This window comes from Notamacropus eugenii, chromosome X (assembly GCF_028372415.1).
Source record: "Notamacropus eugenii isolate mMacEug1 chromosome X, mMacEug1.pri_v2, whole genome shotgun sequence".
NCBI lineage: Eukaryota > Metazoa > Chordata > Mammalia > Diprotodontia > Macropodidae > Notamacropus > Notamacropus eugenii.
The window spans coordinates 40,578,952-40,599,012 of record NC_092879.1 but is presented as its reverse complement, the minus strand read 5'-3'; the positions used below and the strand labels follow the sequence as shown (position 1 = coordinate 40,599,012).

General features: G+C 34.7%; 1 pseudogene; it reads left to right on the top strand.

Moving 5' to 3' along the window:
• The first annotated feature begins 10,329 nt into the window (after positions 1-10,329).
• On the top strand, positions 10,330-11,719 carry LOC140515565 (elongation factor 1-gamma-like; annotated as a pseudogene).
• The last annotated feature ends 8,342 nt before the right edge of the window (positions 11,720-20,061 follow it).

Genomic DNA, 20,061 nt, shown 5'->3' with positions numbered 1-20,061 from the left:
AAGGGAAGGGAAGGGAAGGGAAGGGAAGGGAAGGGAAGGGAAGGGAAGGGAAAGGAAGGGAAGGGAAGGGAAGAGAAAGATTCCATTTGATTTGGGTTTTACTGGCTACTCTCCCCTCCCGTATAATTGATGAAATTTTTATCTTGCTTTGAGACACTCTCAAAAAATAACAATAACAAAAATTAAACCAAGGGTGTGATGGAACCAGGATAATTTGTTAAGTATTCAGTGTGAGAATCTATACTTTGGAAATTGACTAGGGCCATAAATCAGGCCTTCATATATTTTTTGTTGCATATCTAAATTTAAGGGAGTAATGGAGACAATGTTATTAATGGAGAATAAATTTAAAAGTAAAATGTAGATACGTTTTTCCCCAGAAAGTCCATTGGTCAACATTTAACTTTACATCACTGAATAAAATTCTTCAGCAAGCAGATGGTATAGAAATTGAAGAATTTACCCTTAAGTTGGTCTATGGGTTCTGAATTTGCACCAGCCACTTTTTCTCAGTTGGAGCATCAATGGGAATTTAAGTGGAATATATTGTAATTCCTCTATTGCATAGGTGATAGTATTCATCTGTGTAGGTCTGCCAACAATGCTTTCACTACTTGAATCTCTTCCTTGTTATTACATTGATTTATCTATTAATGAAATGCTGTTCTGGAAATAGAGCAGGCATTACACGAAGGTTTGGTCCATAAATTACAAGAGTAGCTACCTCCAACATCTCAGACTGACCTTGGATAAAGTAGCAATAGTAATGTATGCTTATCTTTCTATTTCCTGGATCACACTTCCTGTCTCTGTGTGAAGAATTCAATCCAGGTCCACTGAGTAGGCTTCTTATGTTTTATGGATAAAGATTATGGTATGATTCTTATGTAATGACATAGTTTCCAAGGACAATTATTATCACTGTGCTTTTCAAAGACTGGGTCCCTGTATCCATTTTCCTTTATCACTTGTGTACTTAAAGCATTCCACTGATCAGCATCTTTCTTTTTTACCTAGTACCAAGTTGCTTTGATGATTATAATTTTATTCCATAGTTGTAGATCTGGAACTTAACAGGTTTTGCATTAATTCCCTGTTATTCCAGACCTTTTGTTCCTCTACCTTTCATTTTCTATTTTTTTAATCCATTAGAAACTAATCCTTTGATTATCCACAAGGCACAGAATAAATATATTTATTAAGGAGTTTTTTTATTTTTATTATTTTGACCACGCTTAAGAAAGAGAGATTAATATTTTTGCAAGTATTGAAATTTCTATTTCTTTTAATTATGCTTCACAAGGCTGTTTGCATAGGTTCTGTGTGTTCTACAAGAGTAACTCCAAAGTACTTTATTCTTTCTGCAGTTATTTTAAATGGAGTTTATCTTTATATCTTTTTTTTGGCTAGATTTGTGGGTAATATAAAGGAATGCTATGAGTTGATTTTATGTCAAGCAACTCTTCTAAAGTTATTAATTGTTTTAATTGGCTTTAAGGTATTTCTAAATTTCACTATTAAATGATGATATAAACTACATAAAGTGGTCGTTTTATTTTTCCTCTTTGCTTATGCTGGTTCCTCAATTTCCTCTTCTTGTTATATTTGCCATAGCTCTCATTTCTAACACTATATTCTACAAGAATGGTGATAATGAACATCTTTCCTTTTTCCATTATCTTTTTGGAATGGACCCTAGTTTACTCTAGTTACAAATCATACTACTTCTTGATTTTTGACAGATACTAGTTACAATGTCAGGGAAAGATTTTCATTGCTATGCTTTCTGTTTTTTTTTTTTAAATCATCATTATTTAATATGTGGGTTATAATTGTCATCGTTTGCAAAATATTGAACCATCTCTGCATTCATGATATAGCCAAATCAAGCCTTGTAATATTATTTAATCTTTATAGTATTTATTACAGTCCCTTGCTAATACTCTATTTAATTTAAGCATCAATATTTTAGGAATATTAATTTACAGATTAATATTCATTAGGAATATTAATTTATAGATTTCTTTGTATAATTTGCTCTCGCTGGTTAATGTATTGTGACCATATAAGAAGACACTGGGCATAGCCTTTATTTTCCTGTATTTCTTAGCCATTTTTCTCATATTGCAATTGATTTTTTCTATAACTTTTTGACACAATCAATATGCAAATCCATTTGGTCCTAGAGATTTTTTCTTTGAGTCTTCATTTATGGTCTGTTAAATTACGTATTTAAAATATGTTTATCACTTCTATTCCTTGTATAAATCTGGAATGTTTTCTATTAAGAAATAACTTGTTTCATTTTTGTCTGTTTAATTAGAATACAATTTGGTGAAATGACTCTCAATTAAAAATTTCTTTTACTATTTCTTAATAATGAAATCACAATTTAAATAAATTTGGTTGTGGTGATTTAGGTTTTTTCTTTTTAAAATCAAGTTACTTAATGGTTTATCTCTTTTGTTGTTCTTGTAAAAGAAACAGTCCTTTTAAAATTTATTAAAACCATGTTATATTTTTCTTTCACTTTTGTTAACTTCACATTTTAAAAATTTCTGATTTGGTGGTTAATTATATTAACAAAATGAAATACAATATAATACAATAAAAATCAACATAATACAAAATAATACAACATAATACAGCATAATGCAATATAATGCAGCATAATGTAGCATGATGCAACATCGTGCAGTATAATACAGCATAATCCAACATAATGTAACATAATGCAACATAATATGATATGATACGATATGATATTATATAACCTTACATTACATAATATAGCATATTATAATATAATAAGATGATATGATTCGATACAATACGATATAATATGATACAATATGATGTAATATGATGTGATATGATGTGATATGATGTAATGCAATGTAATTAAATGTAATATATCATACAGTATAATATAATATAACATCATATCATATATGATATAATATAATGCAATATAATGCAATACAATGTAATGCAATGCAATACAATACAATATAATATAGTACAATGTAATGTAATATGATACAATGTAGTACAATAGAATAGAATAGAATGGGTTATATGATGTATGGTATATATTGTACATTATATAATGCATAATGGCATAATAAGCATATATAATGTGCAATATCATATATACATGATATATATGACAAACAAATAATATATATAATGTAATATATTATATAATATAGTAATATATACAATATATAATATAACAACATAATATATAATAATAATCAATGTAATTTATTTTCTAAGAGTTTTTTCTACATATATGCCTCCTTCATTGATCTGTTCTTTCTTTCTTTAAGTGATGTAAGTGGATAGAAATATCAGTTTTTCTCTAAATGCTACTACATTTGCAACTCAAAAAAAACTTCTTTGTTCTCTCATTTTTGTCATTTTCTTTAAGGAAATTTTTATTTTATTTGTTCTTAGAAAACTTCTTTTTTAAGATTAAAGTATTTTAATTTCTTTGTTTCAAAGTTACTTTATTCGAAAACAAATATTTAAATATACTAATTGGAAAGTTATTTTAATTTTTGATCATTTTTATGAGCAATTGCTACATTTGGGGGTGGTGTAAATTGAGTTCTACTTTTTTCTGTTCTCTTATTATTTCTTTTAAGAAAATAAATGCTACATAATTTTGGGCATATATGTTTATTATTTAAAATTAATTCACTCTCTTTTTGAATTAATGTGAACCACAAGTCTGTGTATTTTTCATCAAAATGTAATTAGTAAGTATATTTATTTTGGCCTGCTTTTGTTTTTGCTTTGTGAGAGATCATTACAGCCGCCTTTACCAATTTTTTTACATAAGCATTAGCTAAATGGTTTCTACTCCAAATCTTATATTAAAGGTGTACATGTTTCTATTTCAAGTGTAGATATTGGAAAAAGTGTATTGTTAGATTCTGATTTTTAAACACTACAGCAAACCTCTTCAATTTTATAGCCAAATTCAAACCTTCAAATTCATTATTTCTTTCTGGAGGTCACCAGACGAATCTTTATATTTCTACTTTCTTCCTCTTGTTCTCAAAGATGAAGGCAGTTTTCTTTTATTATCTCCTGGAATACAATGCGTACACTCTTTTTTTATTCATGGCATTCAGGTAGCCCAATATTTCTTAAATTAACCTCTGCTTGATGTCTTTTTGAGGTCACTTATATTTGATATGAAATGCTTTACATTTTCTTCCATTGTTTTGGATTCTATTCACTGTGCTTTACTATTAGAGCCTATTAGAGTCTATTAGAGCCATTAATTTCTGTTTTGTCATTGCTTTGTTTCGAGTGAGTTTCAAAGAAATTCCTAGTGCTGGAGGAACCTGGGGTAGCTTGAGCTGTAATCATCAGAGAATTCATTATCATAGTGTACAAAGACAGAAATTAAGTAGTAAAGAAAAATGAGAGCAGTAAAAAATTGAAATTACCAAAGACCTCAGGAGGAAGGAAATTCAAGGACCTTAAACCTAAGCAGATTAATCAATAGCGAAACCTTTAACAGCCAAAGTCCATATGCTTCTAGATTTGGCAAATAAGTTCACGCCTCCATGAACAAATACTGCAAAACAAAGGAAAATAATACTTGATGAGAGAGAGGACTCTAAAATTTGTGTAAAAGATGGGACCACAATACACTGATCCTGAGAGATTTTTAAAAAATTAAAATTTTGACGTATGAATTTATGCATTGTGGGACAAAAGTAATTGGCACAATAGAAAATTTTGAATCTATGATGGAAATTCTCATCACAGAAACAACAGACAACTGAATGGAAATGCAAATGTACAGAAGGCAAAGACGATATCAAAGAAGAAAACCAAAAAGCAATATCAGAAGAAAATATGCTCTCTTTTTTACGAAAAACATCCTGATCTTAAAGGTACTATGTGTAGAGAAAACTTAAGGATTATGTGACTCCCAAAAGAAAATGAAAAACCTAAAACAAACTGTAAGGTAAACAATAACACAATAAAACTGACAAGAACTTATGAATATAGAAATTGAAATATCAATTATAATAATTTACAGATTAACCCTAGAACGAAACCTAAGGTTATAACAATCAAAACACACAGTGATTAAATTCAGATATTCAGATCAGAAAACAAATTTTCTGAGTGACCAAACAAAAAACCTGAAAATCTAAATGAAAGGAAATCCAAATGACACATGCCTATCACGGAATGATGTATTTAAGGAAAACGACAAAAACAGAATGCAGTCAAGAGTAAACTACCCTACACGTCTGAGTTTAACTAGAAAGGATGAGATTGACATTCAACAATAAAGAGGTTCTTGAAATAGTCACAGAAAGAAAATGAGACATACGGACACTATTTGTTGCTTGAATACCCCAGATAATTGAAATGTAGGAGGAGTCAATAAAAACAAAAGGTATCAACAAGGCAGTGAGATAAAGGAGATCAGTAAGAGAATTCGTTATCAATGTATACTAGGAGAGAAGGGTGAAGGTGGAAATCAAGTGGATGTAATTTCAAGAGGTGGGCGTGACGTATTATGTACAGAACCACATAACACTTTACGAACAGGTGAATAAACGCTTTGTTGGGTTTAAATTACAAAATATGAGGATGCATGGAAGGGAGAGGTGAACACAGAAGGAAAGAGTAGAATGTGTGGTATACACAAGTCACCATGAAGGTTAACAGGAAGGAGAAGTTGATCTTTGTGGTCTTTCAGAAAGAGAACAGCCTGCAGAAGGTAAAGACTGAAAAGCAATGTAAAAGAGGGAGATCTTGTTTTAGTTGTTAGAAGAGGTTCCATCATTGAATGATCCTATGAGTAAAGGGAGATATTTGGTGCAGGGAGATGAGGACGATGTACTGATTATTGTGGGTGAGAAACTGATACTTGAAAAGATTAGTTATCCTTTCTCAGGAAGAAGTGAAATGGAGATCCTTCAGACAACTGCAGCCTGGGGGAGAAGACCAGAATGGAGCAGAAAATTTGACTTTCAAATAATAAACTCAAGAGGAGTAAAAAAAGGTAAACAAAAAAGAAAAAAATATGTAATTCAATAAGGCTAAGCAGTTTACATCCCTAGATGGGAAGATGATACTTTTAACTCATATGGCTTGTATCTCTGTTAGGGTAGTTAAAAAGAGTATACATAGACAGAGGTAACGGTTATAAGTTGATTTGATGAAATAAGATGAAATATTAAGGACAGAAGAAAAGCGATTGTGTTGGTAGAATAGAAAAGGGGGAGGCAGCATGGGGTAAACTAGATCATACGGAGGTGTGAAATACCTATCACAGTAGAGAGAAAGAAGGGAAATGCCGAGCATTGTTTGAACCTTATTCTCATTGGATTTAGATCAATAGGGAATAACATAAACACTTTTAAGCTACACATACCATTTTTTCCTATAAGAAAGTAGGAGGGGAAGGGGGAAAAAGATATGGGGCACGTGCGGGAAGATTGAGTGAAACAGTGGTCAGAAACAAAACACCAGTGAGGAACGTGAGGGTGAAGAAAGAGAGAGAGAGAGAGAGAGAGAGAGAGAGAGAGAGAGAGAGAGAGAGAGAGAGAGAGAGAGAGAAATGGAGAAAAAAGAGAGAGAAGTATAAATAGGAAAATTAGGATGGAGGGAAATACAGTTAGTAATCATAAGTGTGAATGGGATGAACTCTCCATAAAATGGAAGCAGATAGCAGAGTGGATTAAAAAAACGGAATCATACAACATGTTATTTACAAGAAGCACATCTGAAACAGGGAAGCATACACAGAGTAAAGGTAAAAGGATAGAGCAGAATTTATAATGCTTCAGCTGAATTTAAAAAAAAAAAAGCAGAGGTAGCAATCATGAACTCAGACAAAGCATAAGCAGAATTAAATCAAATTAAAAGACAAAAAGAAATTCCGTCTTGCTAAAGGTACCATAGACAATGAGGTAATATCAATACTAAACACATGTACATTAAATGGTATAGTATCCACGTTTCTAAAGAAGTTAAACGAGAGCTAGCTAAATCTAACCACAAATAAAGGAGAAAAAAATTAAGTAGATAAGTAAGTTTTAAGAAAAGATAGATATGATAAGCCCTTGCAGAAAACTGAGTAAAGATAGAAATATACCTTTTGCTCAGCAGCATATGGCACCTACACAAATATTGACCATGTACTAGTGTGTAAAAACCCCATATGCATCTTTTTCAAAACATGATGCAGTAAAAATTACATTTAATAATGGGTCATGGAAAGATATACAAAAAATGAATTGTAAACTAAATGATTTAATCCTGAAGAAGTATTAGGTCAAACAATGTCATAGAAACAATAGTTTCACCAAAGAGAATGACAATAATGAGAGAACATCCCAAAATTTATGGGGTGCAGCCAAAGCAGCAAAGAAGCGAAATTGTGTATCTCTACAAGCTTATAAAATAGAGAAAGGACACAATGTTATGACTACTTGGGATTTATAACAAGGATGCAGGGGTGACTTAATATAAGCAAAATTTATTTGGTTATATCAATAAAAAAGTAATAAAATATCATTTTACATATTGGTGTATATGCTTGTAGTTTCCTAGATATTATTTCATTAAGGATTTTTCCATCCATTTTCAGTAGTGTAATTGGTCTATAATTTTCTTTTTCTGTTTTTGCTCTTCCTGCTTTAGGTACCAGCATCACATCAGTTTCATAAAAAGAGGTTGGCATGACTTCTTCTTTGTTTATTATTCCAAATCATTTATCTAGTATGAGGATTAGTTAATCTTTAAATGTTTGCCAGAATTCACTTGTAAATTGAGTGGATCCTGATACGTTTTTCTTAGGAAGCCCATTTATGGGCTGTTCAATTCACATTTGGAAGATAGATTCATTATAATATTCTACTGGGCCACTGTCAGTTGTCCTGACCTATTTTTTGCCACTGTACTGCGATAACTTTCAAAGAGAGAGAAAGAAGAGTTTATGGTTTTCACAGCTCTGCCTCACGTAAATTTAATTCCTTTACAAGACTGATTTCACTGCTCCTTTTCATCAATGAAACACTCAGTTACCACGATTATTAACTGCAGTGTATTATGTGCTTAATTTATTGTGCTGATCTACCAATTTATTTCTTAGCCAGTACCAGATTGTTTTGTTCATTACACCCTGTACATTGTATGAAGTCTGGCTGCCTTCCATCACCTTTTCCCCAAGACAGCACTCAATTTGATATAGGCTATACGTGTATAGTCATATTAAATATTTTTCCACATTAGTCATATTATGAAAGAAGAACCAGAGATAAAAGGAAAAAGAATCAGAAAGAACGAATAAAACACCACAAAAAGAGGAAATCGTGTGCTTCGATATCGTTCTTTCTCTGAATGTGGATAGCCTTTTCCATTTTGAGTCTTTTGCAATTGTCTTAGATCATTGAATTGCTGAGAAGAGCTAAGTCAAACAAAGTTAGTCATCACACAAAGTTGCTATCACTGTGTACAATGTTCTCCCGGTTTTGCACACTTCACTTCATGTGAACTTTTCAGGTTTTCCTGAAATCTGCTTCCTCACCATTTCTTATGAGGTAATAGTATTCAGTTGCAATCATATGTCACAAGTTGTTCAGCCATTTCACAATTGATGAACATCCCTTCAATTTTCAAATCTTTGCCACTGCAGAAAGAGCTGTTATAAACAGTTTTATGCATGTGGATCCTTTCCCCTTTTTTATGATCTCTTTGGTCATAGTTTTATAGTCTTTTATGCACAGTTCCAAGTTTCTTGTCAAAATGTTTGGGTCATTTCACAGTTATACCAACGTTTCATTACAATTCCAATTTTCTCATATTTTCCCCAACATTTATCATTTTCCTGTTTTATCATGGTAGCCAACCTTATAGGTGGAATGTGGTATCACAGCGTTGTTTCAATATGAATTTTTCCAGTTAGTAATGATTTAGAGCATATTTTTTTCATAGGACTTTAGAAAGCTTTAATTTCTTCACTAAAAATAGGTGCAGAGTCTTAACAAATTCCTTTCATGGCACAAACGTGTTGTTGATAGCTAAACCAGGAAGAGCTAAAACAGAGGAAAAGAATGATAGCTCAATTTTCTTATTGAATACTGATGCAAAATTAAAAAAAATAAATAAAATATTAGCAAGGGTTTAAAGCTACTTATCACCAGGATCCTATACTAGGGCGAAGTAGGATTTATAGCAGTAATGCAAGGCTGGTTCAATATTAGGAAAACTATCAGCACAATTGCCTATATCAATAAAAAAAACAAAAGAAGTCGTATGATTATCTGAATAGATGCAGAAAAGTCTTTTGACATATACATTACCCATTCCCTATAAAACAGTAGAGAACAAAAGAATAAATTGAGCTTTCCTTAAAATAATAAGCAATATCTGTCTAAAACCATCAACAAGTATTATTAGTAACGAGGATATGCTAGAAGTCTCTTTGATTATATCAGGGGTGAAACAATAATGTCCAATATCACCATTATCATTCCATATTATACTAGAAATACTAGCTATGGTAATAAGAGAGAAAAAATAAATTGAAGAATTGAGAACAGGTAAGTAGGAAAGAAAATGATCACTCTTTGCAGATGATATGATAGTATACTCACAGAATCTTAGAGAATCAACTAAAAACAGGTGAAATAATTAACAATTTTACGAAAATCACAGGTTATAAAGTAAATCCAAATAAATCATCGGTATTCTTATTTATTATCAATGAAGTCCATGAACAAGAGATAGAAAGAAAATTTCCATTTAAAATTCTTGTCCATAATATAAAATGCTGGGATTCTACCTGTCAGGATAATCCCAGGAAATATATAAACACAATTACAAAACATTTTTCACATAAATAAAGTCAGATCTAAACAACTGGAAAAAATATCATTTGTTCATGGCTAAGCCAAGCTAATATAATAAAAATGACAGTTCTACCTGAATTTTTTATGCAAATGCCACATCAACCAAACTTCCAAAAACTTATTTTACAGAGCTAGAAAAAAATAATAACAAAATTTACCTGGAGAAACAAAATGTCAAGGATATCAAGGGAATTAATGAAAAAATTGCAAAGGAAAGTGGCCTAGCTCTAACAGTTCTAAATTATATTAGAAAGTGGCAATCATCAAAACTGTTTGGCACTGCCTAAGAAACAGAGTGGTGGCTTGCTTTCTGGCAGCTCTCCCCTCCCACCCCTCCCTCCCTCTCTCTCTCCCTCTCTTCCTCCCTCCTTTTCCCCTCCCCACCCCCCCCCACCCCCGGCCAGACTCACTTTCTGGCATCTGTGGAATCACCATGGCTGCTGGGACCCTGTACACATACCCTGAAAACTGGCGGGCCTTCAAGGCCCTTATCACTGCCCAGTACAGTGGGGCCCAGATCCGGGTGCTGTCTGCCCTTCCCCACTTCCACTTCGGTCAGACCAATCGCATCCCTGAATTCTTCCAAAAATTCCCTGCTGGCAAGGATCCAGCTTTTGAAGGTGATGATGGGTTCTGTGTGTTTGAAAACAATGTCACCGCACACTATGTGAGCAATGATGACCTTCATGGCGCTACTCCAGAGGCCACTGTCCAGGTGATTCTGTGGGTTAGCTTTGCCGACAGTGACATCTTTCCTCCAGCTAGTACCTGGGTGTTCCCCATTCTGGGGATCATGCACCACAACAAAAAGGCCACAGAGAATGCCAAGGAGGAGGTGAGGCAGCTTCTGGGGCTACTTGATGCCCACCTGAAGACCCGGACTTTTCTGGTGGGGGAGTTTGTGACTTTGGTTGACATCACAGTTGTGTGTACCCTCTTGTGTCTCTATAAGCACATCTTAGAGCCATCTTTCTGGCAGGCCTTTCCCAACACCAACCGCTGGTTCCTCACCTGCATCCACCAGCCCCAGTTCTGGGCAGTGTTGGGAGAGGTGAAGCTCTGCCAGAAGATGGCACAATTTGATGCTAAAAAGTTTGCCCAGAGTCAGCAGAAGGAGGTCCCAAGAAAAGAGAAGGGACAGAGAAAAGAAAAACAGAAGGCCCAGGCCAAGCGGAAGGAGGAGAAGAAGGTGGCTGTGGCCCCGGGCCCAGAGGAGGAGATGGGCTAGTGTGACCAGGTTCTGGCTGCAGAGCTCAAGGCCAAGGATCCCTTTGCCCACCTGCCCAAGAGTACGTTTGTGTTGGATGAATTTAAGTGAAAGTACTCCAATGAGCACACGCTGATGGTGGCCCTGTTGTACTTCTGGGAGCACTTTGAACACAACGGCTGGTCCTTGTGGTACGCCGAGTACCGCTTCCCCCAGGAGCTCAGTCTGACCTTCATGAGCTGCAACCTCATCACTAGAATGTTCCGGCGCCTGGACAAGCTGAGGAAGAACGCGTTTGCCAGCATCATCCTTTTTGGCACCACCAACAGCAGCGCCATTTCTGGACTCTGGGTTTTCTGGGGCCAGGAACTCGCCTTCCCTCTGAGTCCAGATTGGCAGGTAGATTACGAGTCCTACACATGACGTAAACTGGATCCTGGCAGTGAGGAGGCCCAGACCATGGTCCCCAGAGTACTTCTCCTGGGAGGGGGGCTTCCAGCACGTGAGCATGGGCAAACCTTTCAATCAGGGCAAGATCTTCAAGTGAACATCCTCCTTGCTACCACGTAGCTGCCTGCTTCCTCCTCTGCAGGGAGGTGCCAGTTATTAAACGAAACTGAACACACACACACACACACACACACACACACACACACAAACCAAAAAAACAAAAAGCAGAGTGGTGGATCAGTGGAATAGATTATGTACACAAGACATAGTAAATGACTATAGTAATGTACTACTTGATAAATTCAAAGTGTACAGGTTTGGGATACGAACTCACTATTTGACAGAATCTACCTGGAAAACTAGAAAAGAATGTGGCAGAAACTAGGTACAGACCAACATCTCTCACTATGTACCAAGATAAGCTCAAAAAGGGTACCTGTTTAAACATAAAGAAGGATGCCATAAACAAATAGGTAGAGTAAGTCATAATTTAACTATCAGAGTGAAGGAGAAGAATTTCTGACCAAACAAGAAAGAGAATTAAAAATGCAAAGTAGATAATATTGATTATATTAAACTGAAAAAGGTTTGTATCAACAAAACCATGATTAGAAGGAAAGCAGAAAGCTGTGAAACAATTTTTACTGCAAATGTCTCTGATAAAGGCCTCGTTTCTCAAATATGGAGATAAATGAGTCAAATTTATAAAAGTAAAAGTCATTCCCCAATTGATAAATAGTCAAAGATATGAACAGGCAATTTTCAGATAAAGAAATTAAATCTATCTATACTCATATAAAATTGCTCTAAATCACTATAGATTAGGGAAACACAATTTAAAGCAACTATGTGGTAACTCATTACACCTATCCATGTGGTACTTCCTTACACCTATCAGGTTGGATAATATGACAGAAGAGGAAAATGACAAATGTTGGAGAAAGTGTAGGGAAATGGGGAACTAATCCAATCATTCTTGAGAGCAATTTGGAATTATGCCCAAAATGAAATTTCATCTGGGTCCCTTTGATCCAGCAATAACACTACTAAGTCTGTATCTCAAAGAGATTATAAAGAAGGGAAAAGGATCTCCATATGAAAATATTTATAGGAACTCTTTTTCTGGTGACAAAAATTGAATAGAATTGAAAAATTCTCATCAATCAGGAAATGACTGAATAAGATGTGGTATATGAATGTCATATAATGCAACTGTGCAGTAATAAATGATGAGCAGGCAGATTTCAGAACAATCTAGAAAGATTAACAAAAACTGATACTGAGGGAAGTGTTCCTAACCAGGAAAATACTGTACACAGTATCAGGAACTGTGTGAGATGGTCAGCTATGATTGATTTGGCTTTTCTCAGCAATACAATGATCCAAGACGATTCCAAAAGACTCATAACGGAAATGCTATCCACATCCAGAGAAAGAACTGATGGAGCCTGAATGCAGATCAAAGAATACTATTTTTACTTCTTTTTTTTCACTTTTTTCCTTTTGGTTCTGTTTCTTCTTTCACAACATGATGAATGTGAAAATACATTTTACATGATTGCTCTCCATGAAGGTCATGACATCAGCGCGAGGATGACACCACTTGCAGTTGACTTTGACTTGAGTGAGGAAGGACTGTGCAAGGTCACAAGCTTTCTTTTCTCCTTCAGAGCCATCTGGGACCAGTAGCCAGATATTTATCAGGAGAACTGGAGATGCCCCAGGATACAATGGGAGATCTTGGACATTTTAGGCTAAGGTCTTTTCAGATTCTGACTTTAAAAGAGATCTACCCATTCAGTTAATAAGCCTCTTTAAGTAGTTATTTAAGGGCACTTTTAGTAAAAAAAAAAAATCAAACAGGGTGGTGAAGACCCTCAGTGTTCATGGGAAAAAAGAAACAGTTACTATTTTGTATTTACATTAACTCTGAACCAGGAGAACAGCGTACTATTGTCCAGTCTGTGAGCTCCAGACTGAATTGGACTACAGGCTTGGTCTTTGAATAAGAAACATAACCAGAAAACCCAAATTAAAATGAAACCACAAAAATGCCTTAAAAGTTCAACTCGTACTCTGAAAATTAGTGAACATGACAAGAAAAATAACAACAGAATATGTTGTAGGGGTTTTGGAATGACAGACACACTAATGCTTTGTTGGTGGAGCAAAGAGATTGTATAAACATTTTTGGAAAGTAATTTGCAATAATGCAGATTAAGTGAATAAAATATTCATACCACTTGAACGAGATTTTCCCCTATGGGACATATACTCCAAGATACCCATGGCCAGAAGAAATCCCTATGTATCCTTAAAATATTGAGCTTTTTTGTGATGCCAAAGAATTGGAAACAAAGTCGATGCCCATTGATTGGGGAGTGCTTAAACAAATTGTGGTAAGCATAATGGAATATAACTGTACTGTAAGAAATTATGATGGTAAGAATGAAGGATGAAAAGATCTATATGAATTGATGCAGAGTGAAGGATGCAGAGCCAAGAAAACAATATAAATATTGACAACAACAATGTGAGCAGAACAATCACACAAGAAAGAGTTTTAAGTCAGTGTAACAGATGAATAAATATCAAACACAACTCCAATTAAGACATGTCAGAAGACATCCCTAAGGCATCCATTTATGAGGGTTTGAAATTCACAACTGTTACACATTGTACAAATATTTAGCTTTTTTCCAATGCATTAATTAGTTGTGCTGATTTTTTCTTCTTCATCACCTTTTGTTCGTCTTAAAAAAATATTATTTGCTATAGTAGATGGCTTTCTGGGGGGGCAAGGAAGCTGATACTGAGGACAATAACTATGATGATGCAAAAGCATAATACACCAATAAACACTTATTTAAAATATTTTCAAAAACCATTTGTAGATGTTGACATTATATTTCCTTAATGATCTCTTAAGTTGATAGGGTTTTGTGGAGGTAAAGAGAGTGATATTTATCATCGCGTGTATTTGAGTGGAAAGATTTTCTTCTTCTTTAGATCCTTATAATTTCTCATTCATGTTCACATTTATCTGTACTTCAGTCTTTAAATTTCTAAGTTTCTATACAGCTCAGTCTTTTGCATTGAATATTCTTGGAAATCTTTTTCACTGGTCATCTGGTCACATTAAATCTATGATTAAGTGAAACTGAGGCACAAAAGTCTGAACATAATGGTAAATGTAGCAATTACCAACAATAAAGGTCAAAGGCCTCCTCATACAGTTAGAGCACCCTTTCATAAAATCCTGTTATATAAGTTTATTCCATAATATCAAATGCTGCCAAGAAAACTAAGACTGTGATTGATACATAATTATGCTTATTTACAAAAGTGATCCTCCAGAGCAAACGGTAACAGGGTCACAGAGTTAGTTAATATCCTTGGAAAGTCTGCAATCCCAAACTTCCCTCATGTAAAGAAACACAGTGCTGGGAAAAATATCCCATGACAAGGTTAAATCATTCTTCACTCAAATTCTTTATCACCTTCAATTGTTAGGTTCATTCAGAGACATGCGTACTATCCTATCTAGTATTATACTACTCAAAGTTGCACACGTACTCTCCTATGAATAGCATGCTACCAAGGCGTATAAAAACAGTTCTAAAAGGAAGATTTTAGAAACTGGTTACAATGGTTTACTGTGAATAGTAAAACGCTTAACTAATCAGTCATGGACTTCATACTGTGCATACTTATAAACAGTTTTTCTTGGCAAGTTATTCTTGGTTTTAAGCCTTTTTTTTTTTTTGCCATCTGATATATGATAGTCCACATTCTCCACTTTTATCATAGTGACTGTCAAATTGGTTGGAATACTGATGAGCTTCTTGGCATTTAAATTCTTTCTTTCTTCCTGCTTGTAGTATTTTTTCTTTGACTAGATAGCTCTGGACTTAGGTGAAAATGTTCCTGGAATTTTACTTTTGAGGTTTTTGTCAGAAGGTGATTGTTGGTTTATTTTTATTTCTACTTTGCAATGTGATTCTAAGGTATCTGATCAGATGAGACTTTTTTTTTCTATTTTTTTCTATTTTTTCTATTTCTGATTCTATTTTTTCAGTTTCTAGATAGTCCATTAGTAATATTTTCTCCGCTTGATCTGCTTTCCACGTTAGCTGCTTTTGCTGTGAGATACCATACATTTCCATCTATGTTTTAATGTTAGTTGTTGTCTCACGGAACCATTACCCTCTTATTTAGATCACTTTGATTTTTAGGGAAGAAAGCTACGTGGTGCAGTGTGTAGACTAATAGCTTTGTGACTCTGGGCAAAGTAATTAACCCTGTTTGCCTTAGTTTCCTCATCTGCAAAAGGAGTAGGAAAAGGAAAATATCAAACCACTCTAGTAACGTTACCAAGAAAACCACAAAAGCGGTCAAAAAGAGTCAGACACAACTGAAAAAAAATGACTAAAAAACAACACAAAGTCTAGCTGAATTTCTCCCAAAATTCTTTTGAGGTTTTCTTTATAGACGTTTTGAACCGATTCACTTATTCTCAGTTTATTGCTTGAGCATCCCTGTCATTCTAGTACTTTTTAATCGTAAGGTTCATTTTTGTTTCCTCATTCTTTTATATGTAATATTTAATTTTTCCAGTTACTTATAAAAACAATTTTAGCATTCTTTTTTTCAAATTTTGAGTTCCAAGTTCTCTCTCATTACCCCTCCCCAACCCCCATTGAGAAGGCAAGCAATTTAACTTATGTTATACGATTGTAGTCAGACACAATACATTTCCTTATAAAACACAGACCAAAAACAAAACAAAACGAAACAAAACAAGAAAATTAAAGGAAAAAGACCACTGATCTGCATTAAAGCTTAATTGGTTCTTTCTCTGGATATCGACAGCACCTTTCCACATAAATCCTACAGAATTGTCTTCGATCACTGATTGCTGAGAATAGTAAAGTTACTCTTAGTAGATCATCATGAAATATTGCTGTTACTGTGTACAATGTTCGCCTGGTTCTCCTCATTTCACTTTGCCTCAGTTCATGTAAATATTTCCAGGTTTTTCTGAGACCGTTCTGCTCATCATCCCCTTTTTATTGGTATTGTTTCCAAAAGTTTTTAGATGATTTAGAGACTCAGTTTCCTTGTTTTTTTTTATAATATTTCATTTTTTCTAACTGCACGTAAAGCAAGTTTCCAACATTCACTTTTATAAGATTTTGAATTCTAAACTTTTTTCTGACCCTCTCCCTTCCCTTCTCCCTCTCCAAGATGGCAAACAATCTGATAAAGGCTATACATGTTCAATCATATTAACATATTTCATATGTTGTGTAACATATTTCCACATTGGTTGGTAGTTGTCCTTCTTCTTCAAAGAGGAACAAAATGACATCACTATGATAAAATGAAATTTCAATGTGACCGACTGTGACTGATAAGACCAATACGAGCTCGGAATGCTCTACCACAGGTTGGGCACAGACTGTCCGTATGAATATTTGAGGTGGATATTCCAAATTTGCGCATCCTGTGTTTACTTTGTGCTGTCTCAATTCTGCTTTGCTCGAAGAGCACAGAACCCTTTCTGATGGGGGCATGCGATGCTGAGCAGTCTTGTGCCAGTGTCTCCCATGTTGCACAGTCAAATCCAGAGTTCTTGAGAGGAACCTTGAGAGTGTCCTTGTATCGCTTCTTCTAGCCACCATGTGATCGCCTACCCCGTGTAAGTTCTCCATAAAATAATCTTTTTTGGCAGGAGTACATTTTGCAATCGATCAACGTGTCCAACTCATCGGAGTTCCACTCTCTGAAGTACAGTTTGAATACTTTGCAGTTCAGCTCGTACTCACACTATGCTTTGCACATGAATGATGTTGTGAAAGAAGAATCAGAACAAAAGGTGAAAACCAAGAGAAATAAAAAACAAAAACGAAAAGTTGAAAATATGCTTCCATCTGCATTCAGACTCCATCGTTCTTTCTCTGGATGTGGATGATATTTTCCATCATGAGTCTTTTAGAATTGTCTTGGATCATTGTACTGCTGAGTAGAGCTGTCTATCAAAGTTGCTCATTGCACATTGTTGCTGTTACTGTGTACAATGTTTTCCTGATTGTGTTGTCTTCACTCAGCCTAAGTTCATGTAAGTCCAGGTTTTTCTGCAATCTGCCTGTTCAATATTCATTAAAAGGACGAGACTATTCCATCAAAATGATATACAACTTTGTTCAGCTAGTCCTTAAATGATGGACATTCTCTCAGTTTCCAATTCTTTGGAACCACTATAAGAGCTGCTATAAATATTTTTTGTGCAGACGGGTCCCTTTCCTTTTTGTTCTTTACATCTTCGGGATACAAACTTAGTAGTGGTGTTGCTTGTTCAAAGAGTATGCACAGTTTTATTGCCTTTTGGGTACAGCTCTAGACTGCTTTCAAAATGGGTGGATTGAGATACAACTTCACTAATAGTGCATTCGTGTTTTAATTTTCCCATATCCCCTCCAATATTTTCCATTCTTCTGTTCTGATGCATTTGTCATTCTGACAGGTGTGAGATAGTAGCGAAGTTTTTGTTTACATTTCTCTCATCAATAGTAATTTAGAATTTTCTTCATGTAACTAAAGATAGTTTTGATTACTTCATCTGAAAACTGCCTGTTCGTTTGTTTTGGTCATTTATCAAATGCAGAATGGATCTTATTTCCATAAATTTGTCTCAGTTTCCTATATGTTTGAGAACAAAGTCTTTATTGCAGAAATGCACTGTAAATTTTTTTTCACATTAATGATTACCAACTACGTTTTTCCCTACATCCTATTTCCCCCATTTATTCTACTCTCTCTCCTTTTACCCTGATCTTTCTCAGAAGTGTTTTGCTTCTGTCTTTTAGCTCCTCCAAACTGCATCCTCATCTATCTCCTTCCCTCACCTTCTCTTATCCCCTTTTTATATTCCCGTATGGTAGGACAGATTTCTACACCCAAATTGTTGTGTATCTTATTCCCTCTTTGATCCAATTCCAATGGCATAAAGTTTCATGTGCTCCCCTCCCTGCTTCCACCATTATTCCCTCCACTGTAATATCTCTTTCAAGCCCCTTTTATGTTAGAAAATTATCCCATTCTACCTCTCCCATTCTTTACCCAGTGAATTCTTTTTTCTCATCCCTTAATTTTGTTGTTGTTGTTGTTATTTTTAGAGAATAATACCATCAAATTCAACTGACACCTCTGCTTTTGGTGTATATACTCCTCCTAACTGCCCTAGTAATGAAAAAGCTTTTAGGAGTTATAAACATCATTATTCCGTGTAGGAATATAAACACTTTAAACTTAAAGAATCCCTTATGATTTCTCATTCCTGTTTACCTTTTTATGCTTCTTTTGTATCTTGTATTTGAAAGTCAAGTATTCTATTCACGTATGATCTTTTGTATCAGTAAACATTTCAACATATGCATGGGGGCCTGCTCTCACAAGTATTTTGATCTACTTTTATAAAAGGAAAGGTAACTTTTGAAGGATTAACAATCACTTTAATCAAGAACATGTATCATTCCATTTACCAAGCACATAAATCATTCACCTAGTTCAAGGGAGTCAGCACCTTGAACTTCAAAGAAAATACAAAGAAATCAAAGATCAACAGGCATGGCTTCCTCTCTGACCATAATCAATACGTATGCCATAAATCAACACACAGGTCCAATTGTCTGACCATAGCTACCAGAGAGGAAAGCACAAACATCTGTGTTTTCAAAGCCAGGGGGCTGCTTAATGGCTTCCCAGAGTCCCATCTGGCACAAAAGCTTTTTTCCAACAACTAAGCCCCAAAGTAAAAGCGCACCTCAGAGTGTTTACACACTTTTTAGAGCCAGACAGCATCACATCTTTGAGAACCAGTGACTCATTAACAGAAGGTGTGGACCTTACTACGAATCTTTCCCAACCGAACAATGGATGGGAAAGATCCTCCTTAATCACATTATCCAGAGGCAATATACTTTCTGGTACAAAAAAAAAAAAAAAAAAAAAAAAAAAAAACGTAGTAAAAGATACTACTTTTCTTGCCTTCACATCTTTGTAACAGGAAAGTTTGAAAGGCCACTATCTCACTGAATTTCCATTTTTTTCCCTTGAAAGATTATACTCAGTTTTGCTTGGTAGGTCATTGTTGTTTGCACTCCTAGTTTTTTTGCCCTTTAGAATATCATGTCCTAAGCCCTCTGATCCTTTATGTAGTAGTTGCTAAATATTCTGTTGTCATGACTCTAGCTCCAAGATATTTGAATTATTTATTTTTGTCTACTTGCACTATTTTCTCCCTGATCAGAGAGGTATGGAATTTGGCTATAATATTCCTGGGAGTATTAATTTTGGAATCACTGCCAGTATTTGATTGCTGGATTTTTTGAATTTATGCTTTACTTTATGGTTCCAGAAGATCAGAACAGTTTCCATTGATAAATTCTCGAAAGATGATGTCCATGCTCTTTTTTTAGCGTGACTTTCAGGTGGTCCAATAATTCT